We start from the raw sequence: 23413 nt of genomic DNA on the forward strand, positions 1-23413 counted from the left end.
TGATCGGCGAGTGCACAGCCAGCAGGGAAGCGAGCCCCCTCGGGGGAAGAAGAGGCAGCCCAGCCCGGTCAAGCTGAAAGACCTGCTTGCCCAGGCCAAGTGCGCCTCCAGTACAGCAGAGCTCTAGCTCTGCTCAGAGGCCCGATCTGGCAGAGTTACTGGCGCGAGGCTTCTCTGCCAAGGGCCAGCCTTGTCCAGACTTTCCTTGCTTTCAGGCTCCCTCCCCAGGAAGGAGCAGGCTGCGCGAGGCTGGTAGACGCCACAGGCGCCTTCCTGGGCTCAGCTCCGCTCCTCCCGTGCCTTTGCACCTAGGCCCCCGGCGTCCTTGGGGAAGGCTTAGGGGCCTGTGGCTTGCACACTGCCAAGGACTCCAGCAGGGAGAGCTCTGCTAGAGCGAAGGGAAGGGCAAGTGCAGGGCTCCTCCAGTGGTTGCTTGGCCGACCAGACTCAGCGCCTCACAGAGTGCATCAGGCTCCCAGGGCCCCTGGCTGGGGTCTGCAGCCCTGCACACCTGGAGGCTGACTCCCTGGGCGGCCAGCAGCTGCCTCACACACGTAGCTTCCCTAGCGGTCTCCTCCCCAGTAGAGAGGTGTGCAGCAGGTTGTGGCCTGCCCCTGCGTGCCTGGGCTCCCGCCCACAGCCACAGCTCAGGGCAAGCATCCCCTGAGCCAAGACCAGCCGGAGGCGCAGAGCTCCCAGCGTTGAAACCGAGTGATCAGCATGAGGGAGGCGAGCCTCCTCGAGGGAAGTAGAGGCAGCCCAGCCGAGTGCGGCTCAAGCCCTGCTTGGCTGGATCCGAGCGCGCCTCCAGTATGGCAGAGCTCCAGCTCTGCTCAGAGGCCTCATGTGGCAGAGTTGCTGGCGCGAGGCTGCTCTACCCTGGGCGAGCCTTGCCCAGACTTGCCTCACTGCTAGGCTTCCTGCCCAGGAAGGAGCCGGCTGCGTGAGCCTGGGAGACGCCACTGGCGCCTTCCTGACCTCAGCTCCGCATCTGCCTTGCCTTTGAACCTCGACCCCAGGCGTCCGTGGGTAGTGCTTAGGGGCCGGTGGCTTGCATACTGCCAAGGGCTCACGCAGGGAGAGCTCTGTGAGAGGGAAGGGAAGGGCAAGTGCAGGGCTCCTTCAGCGGTTGCTTGGGCGCCCAGATTCAGCGCCGCACGAAGAACCGCACCTCCCAGGGCCACTGGTTGGGGTCTCCAGCCCGGCATACCTGGAGGCTGACTCCGTGGGTGCCCATCAGCTGCCTCTCACACGTCGTTCCCTTGCGCTCTCCTCTCCGGCAGAGATGTGTGCAGGTGGTTGGGTCCTGCACCTGTGTGTCTGGGCTCCCGCCCACAGCCCCAGCTCAGGGGAAGCAGCCCCTGATCCTAGACCAGAATGAGGGGCAGGGAGCCGGCGCCTGGAAGCCGAGTGAACAGCATGCGGGAATCGAGCTTCCTAGGGGGAAGACGAAGCAGCCCAGCCGCCTTAGGCTGCAAGCCCTTCTTCAGTGGAGTCGAGTGCGCCTCCAGGATGGCAGAGCTCCAGCTCTGCTCAGAGGCCCGATCTGGCAGAGTTCCTGGTGCGAGGCTACTCTGCCCTGGGCGAACCCTGCCCAGACTTGCCTCGCTGCTAGGCTTCCTACCCAGGAAGGAGCAGCCTTTGCGAAGTTGGGTGACGCTACTGGCACCTTCCTGGCCTCAGCTCCACTCCTGCATTGCCTTTGCACCTAGGCCCCAGGCGTCCTTTGGGAGGCCTTAGGGGCCGGTGGGTTCCACACTGCCAAGGGCTCCCATAGTGAGAGGTCTGTTCAAGGGAAGGGATGGGTATATTTGGAGTACAATCCTTTATCAGATGTGAGGCCCACACCTTCACCCTGAACGCTCACTCTGAACCCTCACCCCGAACCCTTACCCTCACCCACACCCTCACCCTGAACCCTCACCCTCACCCTCTCCCTGAACCCTCACCCTCACCCTCTCCCTGAACCCTCACCCTCACCCTCTCCCTGAACCCTCACCCTCACCCTCTCCCTGAACCCTCACCCTCACCCTCTCCCTGAACCCTCACCCTCACCCTCTCCCTGAACCCTCACCCTCACCCTCTCCCTGAATCCTCACCCTCATCCTGAATCCTAACCCTCACCCTGAATCCTTACCCTCACCCTCATCCTGAACCCTCACACCTCACCCCTCACCCTAACAAGTTTGGAGGGCTGTTCCACGAACTCTAACCTTTACCCTACCCTAACCGGACCCCCATCCACATCCTAACCCTAACCCACATCATAGTCACGCCCTCAGCCCTATACTTACCCTTGAAGTACCTACCCGCATCTTCTTCATTTTTGACACTTCCCATGCATAACAAAAGACGAGGTTGTAAGGTTTCAAACATGGATCCAAGACCCATTATCCACATAAAAGGGATATAAATACTATGATCACATCATTTAAATCTCTTGCATCACCAAAATACCTCTCCACCACTTATCCAGTCGCCATTGATGGATCACATCTATCTCATACATTTTATAACTTAGCAATCAAATACGCACCAGGACTCTGGGTAATTATAGAGACAAGATTTATTTATACCATAAATATTTCAACAAATTCCACTTTCTACGATGAGTTCAATCTTCACAAAAGTAGGATGAACAGCACCTGTTTCCACTAGGATCCATAGAGCGTGAAAATCTTAATGATGACCACCAGAAAGGTCAGCACGGTTGATATCACAGATTTTTCAGTGTTCCAATACAAGTTCTACCCAAATCCATAAAGAAAGACATACGCATAGGAAACTACAAATTGAAAGCAAGTCTATTGAGATAAATATTGGACATCAATTGTATGAATCTTTAAGGCATAACTGCAGACATTCTTCAGACATTCTTCAAATTCATAGAATGACAACAAAGTATGGCTACGTACAATCCATTCGGTTTTATGAACCACTCATGAATAACCTCACAAGCCATTTGAAACCAGATGACAATTTCAAATAGCTTTGATCTACAAACAAGGCTGTAAGACAGAAAGTTAAAATCGAAATACATGAAGTAAATCCTCAATAGATATGAAAACATCCCATGGTAGTGAAGTCAATTAGCATTAGTTATTAGGGCTTTCATGCACAGACTCATCTCTGATCGATGTGATCCCAATTCATATTTGGCAAAAAATACGAAAGCTGATCTTAACAGTCATATTATTTTTCTTTGTACCCCTAAAAAGAAAAATGAACATGAAAAACTAAATTAAGCTTGGAGGCTCACATTTCCCAATCGGTATACAAAGCAACAGCATGTCAAACTTTCTAATTCACATATGCATTTAAATGAAATTGGATGAAATACCCCTAAATAAACACATACTTCTATGCCCAATGTTTCACAAGGCAGAAAACGCTCAATGAATGAAACTGAGAGGGTAACAGCCAGGAAGGCCAGGGGTCTCCAAAGGGAGGAAATGGGGTGCAAGTGTCAGACAGTTGTTATCCGTCACTTCCGAGGCAGGAGGAAACAAGCTGTTATCTTTTTTCCCCTTCTTGATACAAATTTAAACAGAGATTTTCTCTTACAATTCTGTGTTGCTATAATGACACCTGGTTCCGCCTGAACTTCACTTTTCTCATACTTTGAGCTGACCAAGGCATTTTTCTCATGGAAAGGTTTGCCTTAAGCTATGTGAATGTACTATGTATTTACCCTAGACTCTATCTTCAAGTAGGTTCTGCCTAAAGGCTCAGAACTGACTTGACAAACCAATATGCTTTACTCATACATGGCTCTCCTGATCTACGTGAATGAAGCTATCCATTTGCTCATATCAATCGTTTTATGGCCCAGGATGACTCACCTGGTGCCACGGTCATCTCCATATATCTTGTGGGTGAGGGGTCTGCTGCCATTCCTTTCTCTAATGAGTAGACTGCTAGTAGCTAGATAACATCCAGCCAAAGATGAGTAGGGGGGCACTCTTTCTGCCCCCTTCTGATGTCTATGTCAGAAGCTTTCTCTCTTTTATACTTTAATAAAACGTTGGGACACAAAAGCTCTGACTGATCAAGCCTCATCACTGGCCCCGGGTTGAATTCTTCCTCTAAGGAGCCCAAGAATTCAAACATCTTTCATGGTTAGACAACAACCTTTCCAAACAATGGTCTTTTCAAAAAAAAAAATGATGATAAGTGATGAGTATGCATATGTCTACGAATGAAATGGGACCTATATGTCAAACCACATAAAAATATATCTTCCCTCAACATACATATAACACAACCAGGCCTTCACATGCATCGATTCTCCAACTATCAAGTCATACAAATATGGATGTAAAATATCACAATACATTCCAAAGTTTAAAAGTGATGGATATTGACTTTCGCCCGCTGGTGCTTCTTTTTATGTCATCTCCATTATATTAGCTATGACAACGAATCATGTGCTGTGCGAAGTCACTTACATTGTGTCCAACTCCTTGGGATCATATGGACTAGGCCCCACCAGGCTCCTCTCTCCATGAGATTCTCTAGGCAAAGATACTGGAGGGGGTTGCCATGCTCTCCCTCAGGAGATCTTCCTGCCCCAGGGATGGAATCCATACCTCCCATGTCTCCTGCATGGGTATGTTCTGCATGTTCTTTACCACTAGAACCACCTGGGAAGCCCCAAGACACATGAACATCAGTGGATTTGGGGATCCACGGGGCATATACAGAACCATTCCTCCAACAAAACTGAAGAATGACTTTAAAATCTCAAACAAAACATGAGTATATGTGTTCACAAACTTCATGGAGCAAGGGTTTCTTCGATCTGAAAACTGGCATCGATGAAGGACTGTGTGAAGAATACTTCAAAGTCTATTTGGCAAACACAGCCTACGTTGGCTATATTTAGTCCTCAGTTGAATGGAATGTCATGAGTACTGGTCATTTCAAATAAGTAGCCTATGACGCTGTTTACACTTATTGGGACGCGTGGTATACCACATTCACACATTTCAGTAGCATTGGTGCAAAAACGATACATTTCTCAGGGGAAGCTTCTACATGGACTCCTGGGATCAGAGCTCTAACTCATACACACATACTTTTCCTTTTAAAATGATCCTGCATGATAAGCAAACAAAACACTGGATGAACACCTAGACGGTGAGCTCTGTACTAAATGATTTTAAAGCCAGTAGATGGAATGAGCTGATGAGGAAGACTACAAACGAGTCATCTTCTTCAACTTGGTCAAACTGCTCATAGTCATACAAGTGAATGAAAAGTTGAGCCTGTTGTCATTAAATCTGTTTAAAAGAAATAGAATAATAAAACAAATTAGTAACTCTTATTTTCTTAATAAACATTGTATTATTTCTGCACAGCTTTGTTACTGGCATGAATAGAATATCTACAATAATAACTTGTCACAGTGAAATGGATTCACATTCGATATCGATTCACATCTATAATTGATGCCATAGCTGTTTGATACTATTGCTTGAATGAATGCAACTTATGTGACTTCACAAACTACAAACACGACTAACATAATAGGTATTAAAAAACCTTGAGTGACATGAGCGTGTAGACTTAGTAGAGTTGCTCTCAAGAATAATGATACTATTATTCGCTCTAGCCATAGTACTGGAATCTGTACATTAACACCCCTGCAAAACAAAAGGAAAGGATAGAATAATAATAAAGGAACTTCATAACTATATTCCTACTGTAAACATTCAACACTATGTTTTCTTTTAAACTGACTTTCATATTTGGTCTACTGTAACCTCTTCTGTGTTCATTTTATGCTAAACTTATTGCTAACAGTAAAATTACCATACGAGCTCTAATTAATTTTTTTTTTTACTTGCAAAGCTACTGATAGAACCAAAGGCCAATATCTACATCAAACAGGAGAAACGGAATGGAAACTGTAAACAATTTTATGGAAGAACATTTCCGTGCTCCTATTCAGTCAAATGGGCATTCAAAAGGATGTGATTTTTCTGAAAGTTTATTTCAGAAACTTGGAATTGGATGACTGCAAACAATAAAACTAACAATATATTGATACATAATATTAATAATATACAGTGGGTCATTCTTTTTTTATTCTGCCACAGCTAACAGACAGAAAGTCAGTTGTCATAACTACTACTAACATAAGACCCTCACCGATAAGTGAAGATATATAGGAAAATCCATAATAGCTCTAAAAACCATCAAAGATAAAATGGTAATTAAAAAATACACTGACAGTTTAGCTGGTATAAGAAACAGGATGATTATGAAAGCAAAGCCAACAATCATGGATAGGCCATGGAAGCCCGTGGCTGTCACCAGTGTTGACTTATATCCTTCATCTGAGGTTGTTAAAAGCGCTTGGTAAAATCCAGAGGTTTGCAGCAGTGGTAACCTCCTGAACAGACTGAAATAAAAAGGGTTTCCAGAATATCCTGATGATTTCCATCTACTAGGCTGTGATGAGCTCAAGCAATGCATACTCCAGAGGACAGAAGACAGACAGGTTGGGAACACGTCTACTGCACTTACGGAGAAAGGGAATGTTGCTGCTCAGCCTAGTACAAGTGTAGAAGCAACACCTTGGTGATTCGACCTTTAAAGACTCGATACATATGAGAACGACTGGTATGAATAAACCTTCAGAAGTGCTTTCTCAGACCTCCTCCCATCATAAGCACAAGCATAATGAAAACGCTGAGTTTTCATGGTCTCACCCAAAATAAGACTCACTTATGGCTTTGCTTTGAGAATAGTTGAACTACTCATTGTTCAAGAGAAATGATCCTTTCTTCTCTGAAGATTTGTGAATCATTCACAGGGTGTGGTGAATAAACTACTTAAGGGTCTAATACATAAAAATGCAATAGGCTAAGCACAGAGATGTTTTTCTCCCTTTCTCAAAGGATGGAACATTTTGTATTTGCACTGATTTTATGTCTTGACTTCATGTACAATTATATACTGATTTTTTTAGTTGACATACAATAGGACTAAAAATATTGATATAATACTGATAACTCATGTTGGTATGTGTGGTTGTCACATAGGATTCACAGGAGATTTAAATTCACAGTTGTCAACGTAAAGGATGAATGCTATTTAGCTTCTTCGTGAATCTAGGCCACGAATGAAGAGTTTTCCTCAACATATTTCACTGAGAGAAATACAAGGATGATAGGCATAATACTATGCTTCGACTCATGGATATCTAAGCATTGCTCACAATACAGATCTGATTTTCAACATCAGGGTTCTTTCAGTGTCCTTGAACAGCATTTGTTTTTCTGTATACAGAAGAAAAAACTCATGAGTATCAAACTGGTTCACATAAAACATGTGTATGAATTGTTATCTTCCTGAACCAGGGATCAAACCCACATCACTTCCCCCTCCTGCACTGGTAGGCAGATTTTTTATTTATCAACTGTGCCACCTAGGAATCGACATACATTTCAAGGACCACTGCCATCAGCTTCTACTGTTCATGACCAAAGTAGGAGAAACAACATTGGAAGAAGTACTCATAAGGGTACTCATAGGAAGTACTCATAAGTCAAGGAACTGTTATACTGGGTACTCTCGTTGTTACTGGGACAAGTCAGTTCCTCCGATGACGATGGGTATAACTGAAAAATTATTACAAATGCATGGGCTGCGATGTCTACGTGATAAATGTGTTCCTCTTATACTATTGCTTCAGGGATGCCTACTTCAGCATGAAGGAATGCACTTCAAGGGATGCCCGCTATTCCAGCTCAAGCAACAGATAGTGAAGTGCAGATCATTGTCCTTTGTTGAAAATAATCAGCACTTTGTCAACATAGGGAACATGCCAGAGGAACCCTTGGGATGGAACTCTAAAAACAGGTTGGGCCCTCTTTTTGCCAAGCCCTGCGATAAAATACAAATCAGAAAAAGAAAAATAGCATCGGTTTTGTCAGGACTTCCTCATCTTTTCTTTCTCGGTAGCAGGAAGCAGACATTGAGGCCAGAGGACTGCAGGATTTCATTGTGAACTAACGTTGGGTGGGGTGGAAGCTCATCACTCTAGTAAGAATGTGGTTCAATAAAATGGAATTTCATTCACTTCATGGACATAGAGTTCTATAATCCTTCATTAAGGAATTCAATAAGCTATATTTCCTTACACCTTCACAATCTCTTGGTTTACGAGAACATCAATTGCTAGTCCAGCACTTATACAATGAGTGTTACAGGTAGTATGAATGTATAAATGATGATGAGCAATGACAGGAAGTTTATTTAATCTCTGTTTGAATTCTTGATTTTTTATATAATTTTTTATAATATCCTTACAGATGTGAATATTTTACTGACACGTATAAATACACGTTGAGTAGTGCTATGATAACTCATAGTGTTGGCACAATAAATATCATGGTTACTATGTGCTTTTCATATATTCCTTTTGAGATTCTCTTCCATTATACATTATCATAAGATATTTAATAGTTTCCTAAACTGTACAGTAGGTCCTTGTGGCTTCTTTTATATATAGTAATGTACTTGTTAATAATTCAAACAAAAACTGGTACACAAATACTCATAGTGACATTCACAATAGCTCAAAGGTAGAACTCATTCAAGTGTCCGTTGGTGGGAGACTGAATATGCAACACAAGGTATATTCAGAAGCTTGAACGGTATTCCACCATACGAAAAAGTACATTAAATGGTGCTGCCACTCTGCAAGACATTACAGAAATGACTCCAAAACAAACACATGGAATAAATACATAGTTCGATTCCAATTCAAGCTATGTACCCAAAAGGATTGGGAAAGGGGGCTGAAAAAATGGATACTTCTTCCGTCATACTCACAACAGCATGATTCACACTGGCAAACAAACAGAAGTGATCTAAGTGTCCATGGCAGCCAATTCCATAAACAAACTGTGGTATACACACAATGGAATCTGATTCGGCCCTTCAAAGTCAGTAATTCTGACAATGCGACAATGTGGACAAGCCTTATGGTCATTAGATCATGTGAAATAAACCAGACCAAGAAAAGACAAACGTTCTGTGATTCCACTCATATGAGATATCCAAACAAGTCAAATCTGTCAGAAATAGCAGAGAGTGATTCCGACCGATCGAAAAGAGTTCATGTTTCATGGACCTCAGTTTCCCTTGGAAAAACTGACTTCCCGTGATATCTCCAAAACCAATTAGACAAATAATTGGAAGCTATATCCAGTCAAATGAATGTAGACATAATGTTATATACAGTGTACACCAAACTCACTCAAACTTCTTAACAGACAAAAGGCAAAACTGTATCTATGGTACCTCAGCTTAGCTTAAAACTGTATCTACAGTACCTCACTTCTGCTTATAAAATTTAACAACAACAACAACAACACACTAAAGTCTATCCAAAAAAGGATATAAAACATATATAACATTAACTTTAAAGAATTAGACATTTAAACTGTGAAAAACCTTATTCACAAAACTTAAACACAAGCCACAGGAAAATATATTTATAAAATACATATCTGATAAAGGATTGTACTCCAAATATACCAAAAAATCTAGAACAATCTCATAAAAAATGTATACACCTAAACACCTGGCCTACAAAAATATAAAGATAGCAAATAAGCCTATCAAAAAGACTCAAAATCACATATCATTAGGAAATTACAAACTAAAATAACAGTGAGGTAGCACTGCACACCTATTAGATCCAGTAAACTCAAAAAAAAAAAAACGGGGGTAGGGCACAACTTCTCCGGTGGCTCAGTGGTAAAGAATCTGCCTGACAATGCAAGACACTCTAGTTTGATCCCTTACCCCAGAAGATCCCACATGCCACAGAGAAACATAGCTGGATTTTTCCACAGCTAAACAAAGCTCACCTGTGACCTGAATACTATATGGCTAGCACTTACTAAACAGCTTTGAAAACGTCCAGACAAAAAGTATCACATGATTATATACAACAGCTCTACTTGTAATAACTAAAAACTTTCAAATATCAGGATGTCTTCAGTAGATGACAGTGTAAACAAATGGGGATACATCCAAAGTGAAGGGGAGCAAATGCTACCACAAAATATACCACCTCAGCATGATAATTAGTGGGACCCAATTAACTTTTTTTTTTAGAGGACACATGATCATCTCTGAAACCCAAGTTCAAGACAGCTCTTCTGTGAGTCACATTTACCAGAGAAATCTCATTTCAAAGGAATCCTCTCTATATGCCAGATAGAAGGATGAGACACAGTCTTTTGAAACTCTTTTTTCTTTTCTATCGATAGGGAAAGCTAAGCCGTAAATCTGCACAACAACCATACCCTTCCTTTCCTTTGGTTGTATCTGTAAAATATTTGTTTCTTTTTTAATTTGGCTGCGCCAGGTCAACCTTCATTGAGGTAAGCCAGATATTTAGCTACAACATGCAAATTCTCCTTTGTGGCATGGGAGATCTAGCTCTTGGATCAGGGAATGAACCTGGGCCTCCTTCTTTGGGAGTGTCCAGTCTCAGCCACTGGACCACCAGAAAGTGCCTGTTTTGTTTTCAGATGAAGATGGAATCTAAGGTGATATCTTGGGCCATTTCAGTCACTGACTCAGTTTCCTGAGTTTCTCCAAAGCACGCACAAGGTGCACATTATTAAACTGGTTTGCAAAACAAGAAAAGGTTGTCTGCTACAACACTGTATGCTTACAAATATCTAAATGGTAAATGGCATATTATTTATTTTTAATTACTATGGGGGGGGGAGAAAGAATGCAGGATTCATACATGTTACCACATGAATAAATATTAAAACCATCTTCAGTGAAAAAGAAATCCACATAGAAAAGGCCACCCAGAACCCTTATTCACCATGTCTGCTTTCAATCCATCAAGTTTGTCCAAATAACTGAAAATCTCAGTAACACTCTAAATAAAGAAAAAAGGATGAAGATGGAAACAAAAGATATATTCATACACTTGAACAATTGCTAAAAGTGGAAGTGGGGCAGTGGATTACATTATAATGTAGGTACCATATGATTTCCTGATTTTGGAGATTATGTGCTGGTTCTGCAGAAGGTACCCATTTTGGATAAAACACATAGAGTATTTTAGATGATGTGGCAAATGCTAGCACTTGTTCCCATTGCTAGGCATTTTCTGTACATTTTAAATGACTGGAAAGTATACTAGGTTTCAAAACAACCATGTCAATACCACAAAAGAAATTTAGAGCAGACAGGCAGGAAACTTTCTGATACAGGCCAAGACTTACCCAGATGAAGTTCAAGGGAAGCTGCGATGCTCACTGCCCGTGAAGGAGTCCACGTGGAATGAAGAAGTAGTGTGGGAAGTCTATTAGTAACCACCATGTCTTGGGTCCTCTGGATGACCTACTGCAGGAGAAACAGATCTTACAGATAAAATGTTCCACATCACTTCACAAAAAGTTGTTAGACTACATTCAGTAAAGCTGAATCATTTTGGATTAATTTACAATCATAAAATACTACCCTTTACAGTCCAAAAATCACTTGCATTTCTATACACTAATAACAATCAGGAAAAAAATATTAAGAAAATCCCACTTAAATAAAACATCTAGCAACAAACTTAATCAAGAACATAAAAAAACAGTAGTCAGAAAACTAGAAGGCACTGATAAAGAAACCAAAGAAAATACAAACACACAGAAAATTATTCCACGCTCATGCACTGGAACAATGAGGAATTAAAAGGTCCATTCCAACCAAAGTCATCAACAAATACACGGACTGCAATCACAAAATAATATTCAATGGCATTTTTCACAGAAATAGAAATATTCCTAATATTAGGCTGCTACTGTTGAACAGGACCTTAAACGGCCAAAAAGACTCTGAGAAAGAGGAACACAGCTGGAGGCATCTTCCTATCCCTCTTCAAACTACATCACGGAGCTGTAGTGACCACCACAGTGAGGAACTGGCAGGAACACAGACACATGGACTCCAGGAGAGAATAGAGAGCCCAGAAACGAACCCACCTGTACATGGTCAGTTCCTGAAAATCAAACCAGGAACGAGCGAAGAGGAAAGGACAGTCTTCTCAAGAAACAGTGACAGGAAAATGGCCACCTACACGGAAGAACATCAGTGTTCATCCTCTACATCATCTAACGCAAATCTAACTGAAAACCCACCGCTTTGCACACGGAGCTCTTTCCCCCTGAGTCCTCTGAGATGGACCTCCAGTCAGCCCTCAGCTGGACACAGGAAACGTCTACTCCATCCTCATTTTTCGCTCTTGCAGCGCCTCCCTGCTGGTGGGCACTGAGGCAACCCTGCTCCTCTCAGCCTGGATGCAGCCCTGTTATCCAGAAGCCTGAGCCCTGATGGTCCTGAGGAGACAAAGCTCCCGCCAGCTGCTCACGGAGCAGAGTCTAAAGGCAAAGCGTCCTGCGCCCGTGGGTCAGAGGGGGCTTTGGCGCCCCCTGCGGGCCACAAGAGAAGAGCGGGCAGCCCGGTGCTCACAGACCTCAGAGGGCTCACCCAGAAGCAGCTCTGCTGCGAGCACTCAGACTGGAAGCCCAAACTGAAATGGAGCAGAATAGCTCCATGACCCTCCGCAAAACATGGCTAAGGAACAATCAGAGCCTGCATGGAATGCAGCCATAAAAAGGAACACATTTGAGTTTGTTCTAATAAAGGGGAGGGAAGTCAGTCAAAGAGAGAAAAACATGGAATCTAGAAGGATGGTACTGACGAGTCTGTTCACAGAGCAGCAATGGAGGTGCAGACATAGAGAACAGACTTACAGACGAGGGTGGGGAACAAGAGGGAGAGGGTGAGATGAATGGAGAGAGCAGCATGGATGCAGGTACACCTACATTTGTAAATAGACAACCAATGGGAATTTGCTGTATGATTCAGGGAACTCAAACTGGGGCTCAGTAGTAACCTGGAGAGGTGGGAATGCGTGCGAGGTGGGAGGGAGATTCAAGAGCAAGAGGACATAGGTACACCTATGGTTAATTCATGTGGATGTATGACAAATCAAACCAATATTGTAAAGCAATGATCAATCAACTAAAAGAAATAACTTTAAAAAAATATGAACATAAACACAAACTTTGCAACAAGGTAACTCCATTTAAAAAACTATAGAATTTTAGAAAACTGCAAAAGTTCTACATGACCGTTGGTCTGGTGATCAGGTCTAACATACACAAAACAAGCCAACTTACCAAATTATGAATATAAATTAGTTAAAACATTGCCTTTTATCATTTCATACATTTACCCTGTGGAGGACCTTACTCGAGAGAACCAAAAACAAACTGTTAAATGAACCACGGACCACCCACCCTGGCCAGGCAACAGAGAAAAGAAAACACTTGCAGGAATCATCTTACAACAGGAGGTCCTGGGAAGGAACAAGGAACGAACAAGCTACCACCAACCAGAATTCTGGAGAGGTCAGGAGATGGGAGGCTCCAGTTCAGAGGTCCTACCAACCTCCCAGGATCCACTTCGCTGGAATCCATCTCAGCTGAGTGATGCGTGTGCCCCCAAGAAGGATCCCAATTCAGAATGCCTGGCAAGAGACAAACCAGAAATGAGCCCGATGACCATAAAACCTGAGACTGTGAGCCACGTGACAGAGTGGTTCTCTCCGTTTCCCTCACCCTCCTGCCCTCCACCCTGGCAGCCCTTCCCAATAAAGCCTCTCGCTTGGACAGCACTCCTCTCCTCAGACAACTCATTGCCCAGTGTCAGACAAGAACTCACTCTCAAGCCCTGAAAGGGATCCCCCTTCCTTCATCAAAAGCAATATCCAGGAGAAAATATCTTCAAAACGCTATCTTGCAGAGAAGGAAATCAGAGAAGGCAATGGCAGCCCACTCCAGTACCATTGCCTGGAGAATCCCACGGACAGAGGAGCCTGGTAGGCTGCAACCCCGGGGTCACTAAGAGACGGACACGACTTCACTGAGTGGCTTCACTTTCACTTTTCACTTTCATGCACTGGAGAAGGACATGGCAACCCACTCCAGTGTTCTTGCCTGGAGAATCCCAGGGACAGAGGAGGCTGGTAGGCTGCTGTCTATGGGGTCGCGCAGAGTCAGGCACGACTGAAGCGACGCAGCAGCAGCAGCAGCAGCAGCAGCAGCAGCAGCAGCAGCAGCAGCAGCAGAGAAGGAAATGGCACCACCTGCAGTACTCTGGTCTCAGAAATCCCAGGGACAGAGGAGCTTGGTGGGCTACAGTCCAAAAGCAGGGCATTTCTGATGGGAGGAAACAGTCCCAGGGAAGCTGAGCTGCTCACCAAAGGCCCCAGAGCTTTGGATAGCACACCAGAGCTGGGGCTGAGGATTCCCAGCTGCCATGCCTCTTGATCCTGGCCTCTTTCACTAGATACATGTGTGGAAAACTAGTCTAAAATACGCCCTGGTGGTTCCATAGTAAAGAATCCACCCGCCAGTGCTGGAGATGCATGTGCGATCCCTAGGATGGGAAGATCCCACATCCTATGGAGCCCGTGTGCCACAACAGCCGAGCGAGCCTGTGCTCTAGATCCTGGAAGCCACGATGCCGAGTTCACATGCTGCAGCCACTGAAGCCCGTGAGCCTGTGCCCCTCAACAAGAGGAGACACTGCAGTGAGAAGCCTGCAAACCACTAGTTATGGCCCATGCTCACCAAAACTAGAGAAAAGCCCACACACAAAGAGGCAACACAGCCAACAATCAATAAAACTGTTTTCCTAAAACAATGCATATCTGACAAAGAAACTGTATTCGAATTGTCCAAGAACACTAGAGCAAACAAGCCCATTCATAATTGGTAGCGACTGAAATAGACACCTGGCCACTGAGGGTATACTGATAGTAAACTATCATACAAAAACATACTCAAGATACTGGTGCAATGCATGCAGAGCCCCCTTTGAAAGACAATCTGACAGTTTTTTTTTCAGTAACCACGTGGGACAAGCACTGAATTCTGTGTATGACAAGCGGTGGAAGCCAGGTATCTTACCATTGGAATGCAAAGTTACAGATAAACAAAAGGAAACGTTACAATGTCCATGTCGTGGTGGATCAGGTTGGAGACATCACAAATTACCTTTAACTGAATATGTTCAAAGGTGAGCTGGAATACATGGATATATATATATATATATCCATGTATTGTCAGCTGAGCATATTGAGCTCCTACATGTATGTTTTAAATATCATTCTCTAATAAAAGGGAACAGGAAACATCTCCAATGGCCCGGTGGTAAAGAATCTGCCTACCGATGCAGGGAACACGGGTTCAATTCCTGTGTAGGAGATTCCACACGCCCAGGGGCAACGAAGCCCTTGAACAGCTCTTGAAGTTTGCATGCTCCAGAGCCCAAGTTCTGCAAACAGAGAAAGCACTGCAATGAGAAGCCATGGCACAGCAACTAGAGGGTAGCCTCTGCTCACTACAACTAGACAAACGAGCAATAAAGACCCAGCACAGCCAAAAATAATGTAATGTTTAAAAAAAGGACAGTTCTTTGAAGAAATGACTGAGACTAGGGGTGAGACTGTAAATATATGAGACAGGGTCATCTTAAATTATGAGAAATTAAAGAAACTAAAGACAACTATCAAGCTGTCCAAACTGATACAAATGAATGATGACACAGTGTTATCTGTATACACCAGCAAATAACAATCTGAAAAGGAATTTAAACAAACGATTCCCTTTCAGTCATGTCAACATTAATAAAAGACTTTGCTATGGACAGAATGAGGATAACAAGACTGGCACACTGGAAATGATACATGATTGCTGAAAAATACCCTAAAGACATGGACAGATATGCCATAGCGATGAAAAGGCTTCAGTTGGCAATACCATGGAATGCATCTTCAATCTGAAATGAAGATTCAATATGAATTTCAAAAGGCTGAAAGGTGGTTGCTAAACCACAAAAGATGCCAGCATTCTTGGACTCCAGAGGAGAATTCAATCCAGGGCAAGCGACGAAGCTTGATGGCTCAGAGGTTTTCTGTTAAAAAGTTTTATTAAAATATAAAAGAGATCGAGAGAGCTGCTGACGTAGACAGTAAAAGGGGGAAGAGTACCCCCTGCTAGTCTTTAGCCAGATGTTATAGAGCCACTAGCAGTCTGCTAATGAAAGAAAGACAATGTGTCAGAGAATGGCACCAGGCCCCTCACCCACAGCATGCATTGAGATAACATTGGCAGCAGATGAGTCATCCCAGGCCATAAAATGATGGACATGAATCTTGAAGAAAGGCAGATTTCCAAGCAAATATATAGTTTCATTCACATAGATTAAGAGAACAAGGTATGAGTAAAACATACTGGTTTGTCAAGTTTTTTCTGAGCCTTTAGGGGAAACTGACCTGAAGACAGAGCCTTGGGTAAATACATAGTACATTAGCATACCTTAAGACAAACATTTCCATAAGAAAAATGCATTGCTTAGTTCAAGGTTTGAGGAAAGTTAAATTCAGGTGGAGCCAGGAGTGGTCATGGCAACACAGAAATTTCTGAGAAACCTTTTAAATTTGTATCAAGATGGAGAAAAAAAAAATGCAGCACTCTTTTGTCTCCTCCGGCCTCTTAAGAGAGAGAAAAAAACGTCTGACACTTGCAGTCTATTTTCTCTGTCTGGAGACCCCTGGCCTTCCTGCCTGTTATCCTCTCCAGGCCTGTAGGAAGCAATACACTAGGCTGCTTGGGAAAACCGCGCGGGTCTGAGCTTTATGCAAAGGGGTAAAGCAGTAAAACCCTTGGCCCCAAAGGCGAGGCTTTTCTGCGACCGCCATTTTAGTCGGCTCCGAGACTGCAAACAAAGAGGGCAGAATACATGGTTCCCTGCTCCGCCCAGTCCGAGTTCCCTTACCTGTGGCCCACAGCCCTGCGCTCTGCTCGCTGGATGCCAATCGACGGGGACCCAGGAGCCCACGAAACGAGCATTCCCAGCTGCAATGGCGAGCCCTGAGAGCCCTGGCCCCCGACGCGCCGCCATGTTCATCCCGCCCCAGACCCGCTCACGTGAGCCGCGCTCCTGACCAGCCGCCCAGGCTCGCCCCGCCCCCGACGCGCTCACGGTGCGCCCCACCCCCACGCCCCCTTCCAGGACAGGCCCGCGGGACCGCGACTGCCTCCAGGTGAAACACAAGGACAAGCAAATCCACCCCACCGAGACAATCCAAGCTTTTTCTCAGCTGATCTGTCTATGATTTAGGGATAAAACTATGACTATAGAAAGCAAAGATGACCTAGGACAGCCATGATAGTCTATAGAGCCAGACCCTGGCGGGCAGAGGCTTGAAGAGGGTCCGGGAGCTCTGTCAGAACAGCAAGCCTCTGTAGCGTAGCGGTTAGGTGCGCTGGTGAGCAGGCAGACGATGGTCTGTAAGTCAGGAGTTCAAGTCTGCAGCTTAACTCTTTTGCTCTTAGGGGGCGGGGGACAGCAACAGGCGGGACTTAGACCAGAAACGTTTATTTTTATTTTAGAGGTTTATTGTTTAGCTTAGGGTTAGGGTTCGGGCAACCCCCCAACTTGTTCAGGTTCGGGTTCAGGGTTAGGGTTAGAATTTGGGGATCCCCCCTCTTCTAAGAGTTCGGGTTTGGGTTAGGGTTCATGTCAGGGTCAGGGTTCGGGTTACAGTTAGGGTTAGCATTAGTGTTGGGGTTACAGCTTAAAGTGAGCCCTAATAGGGCCCATAGTTCTTTATTAGCCTGCCCTGGTGGGCCGAGGCTTGAAGAGGGTTCGGGAGCCCTGCTGGAAGCAGCAAGCCTCTGTAGCATAGGGGTTAGGTGGGCCACTAGGCAGGTAGGCTATGGCCTGTAAATCAGGAGTTCAAGTCTCCAGTCTGACCTTTTCGCTTTTAAGGGGCAGGGGACTGCAAGAGCCAGGGCTTAGACCAGAAAATTTTTTTATTTTAGAGGTTTATTGTTAAGCTTAGGGTTAGGGTTCGGGCAACCCCCCCCCACTTGTTAGGGTTCGGGTTCAGGTTAGAATTCGGGGACCCCCCTCTTCTTAGAGTTCGGGTTTGGGTTAGGGTTCATGTCAGGGTCAGGGTTCGGGTTACGGTTAGGGTTGGCATTAACTCTAGGGTTACAGCTAAAGTGAGCGCTAATAGGGTCCATAGTTCTTTATTAGCCTGCAGTGGCGGGGTGAGGCTTGAAGAGCGCCTGGGAGCAAAACAAAACCCGGTAATCCTCTCTAGCGAAGCGGTTAGGCTGACAACCAGTTAAACATCCAACTTGGCTCTGTAGGTCAGGCATTCAAGTCCCAGTTTTGCCTCGTTTGCTTTTAGGGGGTGAGGGACAGCAAGGGGCGGGGCTTAGGCCAGAAAAGTTTATGTTTATGTTAGAGTTTTATTGTTAGGGTTAGGTTTAGGGTTCTGGCATCCCCCCAACTTGTTAGGGTTCAGGTTCAGAGTTCGGGTGCGGGGAATCCCCTCTCTACTTAGGGTTCGGGTTCAGGGTTCGTGTTTGTGGTTTGGGGTTCAGCGTTTGGGGTTAGGGGTTCGCGGTTCTAGTTTGAAGTTTGGGGTTCCGATTAGGGGTTCAAGGTTCAGCTTAGGGGTTTGGGGTTCGGGGTTCGGGTTAGGGGTTCGCGGTTTGGGTTTGGGGTTTGGGGTTCGGGTTAGGGGTTCGCGTTTCAGATTTGGGGATCAGGTTATGGGTTCTCAGTTCAGGTTCGGGGTTCGCAGTTCGGGTTTGGGGTTTGAGGTTCAGGTAAAGGGTTTGGGGTTCGCGGTTTGGGTTTGTGGTTTGAGGTTTGGGTTTGGGGTTTGGGGATCAGGTTAGGGGCTCTCGGATTGGGTTAGGGGTTCACAGTTCGGGTTTGGGTTTGAGGTTAGGGTGAAGGGTTTGGGGTTTGGGGTTCGCGGTTTGGGTTGGAGGTTTGGGATTCGGGTTAGGGGTTTTGGGTTTGGGATTCGGGTTATGGGTTTGGGTTTTGGGGTTCGCGGTTTGGGTTTGGGTTTGGGGTTCTGGTTAGGGGTTCGGGGTTCGGGTTTGGGGTTTGGAGTTCGAGGTTTGGGGTTCGCGTTTCAGGTTAGGGGTTGAGGGTTGGGGTTTGGGGTTCGCGGTTTGGGATAGGGGTTCGCGGATTTGGTTAGGGGTTAGGGATTTGGGGTTTGGAGTCTGGGATTTGGGTCAGGGGTTCGTGGTTTGGGGTTCCAGTTATGGGTTTGGGTTCAGGGTTGTGGGTTGGGGGTTTGGGGTTCGGTTTTTGGGTTTGCAGTTTGGGTTACGGATTAGGGGTTTGGGGTTTGGGTTTGGGGTTCGGGAATTGGGATTCGAGGATTGGGGTTGGGGGTTCCGATTAGAGGTTCAGTAAGTGAGATTTGTGGATCGGGGGTCAAGATTTGAGGTTTGGGGTTTGGGCTTCGGGGGTTTGGGTTCAGGGTTTGGGGATGGGGGTGTGAGGTGCAGTTTCGAGTTTTGCTGTTCAGGTTAGGAGTTAGGGGTTGGGAGTTCGGGGTTCGGCTTAGGGGTTTGGGGTGTGCGGTTTGGGGTTTGAGGTTTGGGGTTCCGGCTAGGGGTTTGGGGTTCGGATCAGGGGTTTGGAGTTTGGGTTTGAGGGTTGGGTTTTGGGGTTTGGGTTTCGGGGTTTAGAATTCGGGTTAGGTGTTCGCAGTTTGGGTTAGGGGTTTGGGGTTTGGGTTGGGGGTGTGGGGTGTGGGGTACGGGTTAGGGGTTTGGGTTCAGGGTTTGGGGTTCACTTTATGGGTTTGCGTTTCCGGTAAGGCATTAGGGGTGTGCGGTCTGGGTGTGGGGTTCGTGTTAGCGGTTTGGGGTTGGGGGTTCGGGTTCCAGATTTGGGGTTCGGGGTTTGAGTTATGGATTCGGGGTTTGGGCTACATGGTTCGGGGTTTGTGGTATGGGGTTTGGGGGTCGGGGTTTGGGTTTGGGGCTCGGGTTAGGGGTTCGGGTACGAGTTAGGGGTTCACGGATCGGGTTAGGGGTTTGGGGTTCGGCCTTTGAGGTTCGGTTAAGGGGTTCGCTGTTCTGGTTAGGGGTTAGTGACAGGGGCTTCTGTTTTAGGGTAGGGGGTCGCAGTTCAGGTTATGGGTTAGGGGTTTGGTGTTTCGTTTTCGGGTTATGGTAAAGGGTTCAGGTAGGAGATTGGGTTAGGGGATTCGGGTTCAGGTTGGGAGTTCGGGGCTTGGGGTTAGAGATTTGGATTCGGGAAATGGGTTGGGGTTCATGGTATGGTGTTCGAGTTAGGGGTTTGGGGTTCGGAGTTTGGGGGTTCTTGTTCTGATTAGGGGCTTGGGGTTTGGGGTTCGGCTTCGGGGTTAGAGGTTTGCGGTTTGGGGTTGCGGTTTGGAGATTGGAGTTTGGGTTTGGGATTAAGGGGTAGGTGTTTTGGTTTGAGGTCGGGTTAGGGTTAAGGTATCAGGTTTCAGGTCCATTGTTTGGGGATTCGAGCTAGGCATTCAGTTTACGGGTTTGGGATATAGGGTTTTGAGGTCAGGGTGGAGTTCCGGGATTGGAGTCGCGATTAGGGGCTACTGAGTGCCGCAGAGGCAAGGGCTCCAGCAGTAAAAGCAGGCTGCGAGAAGCTGGGAGACGCTACTGGCGCCTTTCTGGCCTTAGCTCCGCTCCTGCCTTGCCTTTGCACCTAGGCCCCAGGCGTCCTTGGGAAGGGCTTAAGGGCCGGTGGCTTGCACACTGTCAAGGGCTCCAGCAGGGAGAGCTCTGTGAGAGGGAAGGGAAGGGCAAGTGCAGGGCTCCTCCAGCAGTTGCTTGGCCGCCCAGACTCAGCGCCGCACGGAGTGCACCAGGCTCCCAGGGCCCCTGGCTGGGGTCTGCAGCCCCGCACACCTGGAGACTGATTCCCTGGGCGCCTAGCAGCTGCCTTACACACTTGGCTTCCCTAGCGCTCTCCTCCCCAGCAGAGACGTGTGCAGCTGGTTGGGGGAATGCACCTGCGTGCCTGGGCTCCGGCCCACAGCCCCAGCTCAGGGCAAGCAGCCACTGAGCCAAGACCTGCAAGAGGCGAAGAGCGCCCCCACCTGGAAGCCGAGTGAAGAGCTGGCGTGGAGGCGAGCCTCCTCGAGGGAAGAAGAGGCAGCCCAGCCTCGTTTGGCTCAAGCCCTACTTGGCTGGAGCCGAGTGCGCCTCCAGAACGGCAGAGCTCCAGCTCTGCTGAGAGGCCCGATCTCGCAGAGATGCTGGTGCGAGGCTGCTCTGCCCTGGGCGAGCCTTGCCCAGACTTGCCTGGCTGCTAGGCTTCCTGCCCAGGAAGGAGCAGGCTGCGCGAGGCTGGGAGACGCCACTGGCGCCTTCCTGGCCTCAGCTCCGCTCCTGCCTCACCTTTGGACCTAGGCCCCAGGCGTCCTTTGGGAGGGCTTAGGGGCCGGTGGCTTGCACATGCCAAGGGCTCCAGCAGGAAGAGCTCTGTGCCAGGGAAGGGAAGGGTTAGTGCTGGGCTCCTCCAGCGGTTGCTTGGCCGCCCAGACTCAGTGCCGCACGGAGTGCACCAGGCTCCCTGGGCCGCTGGCTGGGGTCTTCAGCCCCGCACACCCGGAGGCTGACTCCCTGGGCGCCCAGCAGCTGCCTCACACACGAAGATTCCCTAGCGCTCTGCTCCCCAGCAGAGACGTGTGCAGCTGGTTGGGGCCTGCCCCTGCGTGCCTGGGCTACCGCCCACAGCCCCAGCTCAGGGCAAGCAGCCCCTGAGCGAAGACCTGCACGAGTCGCTGAGCCCCCCCACCTGGAAGCCTAGTGAACAGCTGGCGGGGAGGCGAGCCCCCTCGAGGGAAGAAGAGGCAGCCCAGCCTCGTTTGGCTCAAGCCCTACTTGGCTGGAGCCGAGTGTGCCTCCAGGACGGCAGAGCTCCAGCTCTGCTCAGAGGCCCAATCTGGCAGAGTTGCTCGCGCGAGGCTGCTCTGCCCTCGGCGAGCCTTGCCCAGACTTGCCCGGCTGCTAGGCTTCCTGCCCGGAAGAAGCAGGCTGCGCGAGGCTGGGAGACGCCATTTGCCCCTTCCTGGCCTCAGCTCTGGTCCTGCCTTGCCTTTGGACCTAGGCGCCAGGCGTCCTTAGGGAGGGCTTAGGGACCGGTGGCTTGCACACTGCCAAGGGTTCCAGCAGGGAGAGCTCTGTGAGAGGGAAAGAAAGGCAAGTGTAGGGCACCTCCAGCGGTTGCTTGGCCGCACAGACTCAGCGCCGAACGGAGTATACCAGCCTCCCAGGGCCCGTGGCTTTTGTCTGCAGCCCCGCACACCCGGAGGCTGACTCCGTGGGCGCCCAGCAGCTGCCTCACACACGTAGCTTCCCTAGCGCTCTCCTCCCCAGCAGAGACGTGTGCAGCTGGTTGGGGCCTGCCCCTGCGTCCCTGGGCTCACGCCGACAGCCCCAGCTCAGGGCAAGTAGCCCCTGAGCCAAGACCTGCAGGACGCGCAGAGCGCCCCCACCTGGAAGCCGAGTGAACAGCTGGCGGGGAGGTGAGCCTCCTTGAGGGAAGAAGAGGCAGCCCAGCCTCGTTTGGCTCAAGCCCTGCTTGGCTGGAGCCTAGTGCGCCTCCAGGACGGCAGAGCTCCAGCTCTGCTCAGAGGCCCGATCTGGCAGAGTTGCTGGCGCGAGGCTGCTCTTCCCAGGGCGAGCCTTGCCCAGACTTGCCTCGCTGCTAGGCTTCCTGCCCAGGAAGGAGCCGGCTGCGCGAGGCTGGGAGACGCCACTGGCGCCTTCCTGGCCTCAGCTCCGCTCCTGCCTTGCCTTTGCACCTAGGCCCCAGGCGTCCTTTGGGAGGGCTTAGGGCCCGGTGGCTTGCACACTGCCAAGGGCTCCAGCAGGAAGAACTCTGTGCGAAGGAAAGGAAGGGCTAGTGCCGGGCTCCTCCAGCGGTTACTTGGCCGCCCAGACTCAGCGCCACACGGAGTGCACCAGGCTCGCAGGGCCCCTGGCTGTGGTCTGCAGCCCCGCACACCCGGAGGCTGACTCCCTGGGAGCCCAGCAGCTGCCTCACACACGTAGCTTCCCTAGCGCTCTCCTCCCCAGCAGAAACGTGTGCAGCTGGTTGGGGCCTGCCCCTGCGTGCCTGGGCTCCCGCCCACAGCCCCAGCTCAGGGCAAGCAGCCCCTGAGCCAAGACCTGCAGGAGGCGCAGAACGCCCCCACCTGGAAGCCGAGTGAACAGCTGGCGGGGAGGCGAGCCCCCTCGAAGGAAGAAGAGGCAGCACAGCCTCTTTTGGCTCAAGCCCTACTTAGCTGGAGCCGAGTGCGCCTCCAGGACGGCAGAGCTCCAGCTCTGCTCAGAGGCCCGATCTGGCAGAGTTGCTGGCGCGAGGCTGCTGTGCCCTGGCCGAACATTGCCCAGACTTGCCTCGCTGCTAGGCTTCCTGCCCAGGAAGGAGCCGGCTGCGCGAGGCTGGGAGACGCCACTGGCGCCTTCCTGGCCTCAGCTCCGCT

General features: G+C 48.1%; 1 long non-coding RNA gene across 1 annotated transcript; it reads right to left on the reverse strand.

Moving 5' to 3' along the window:
* Nucleotides 1–2542: 2542 nt before the first annotated feature.
* Nucleotides 2543–17069, reverse strand: LOC138444259 (uncharacterized). The gene is made up of 6 exons (XR_011258414.1): nt 16885–17069; nt 15275–15381; nt 13437–13570; nt 11271–11391; nt 4449–5282; nt 2543–3210 (listed from the first exon to the last, which is right to left on the reverse strand). It is a non-coding gene; the product is annotated as an uncharacterized lncRNA (long non-coding RNA).
* Nucleotides 17070–23413: the final 6344 nt, after the last annotated feature.

This window comes from Ovis canadensis, chromosome 7, assembly GCF_042477335.2.
Source record: "Ovis canadensis isolate MfBH-ARS-UI-01 breed Bighorn chromosome 7, ARS-UI_OviCan_v2, whole genome shotgun sequence".
In the NCBI taxonomy this organism is placed as follows: domain Eukaryota; kingdom Metazoa; phylum Chordata; class Mammalia; order Artiodactyla; family Bovidae; genus Ovis; species Ovis canadensis.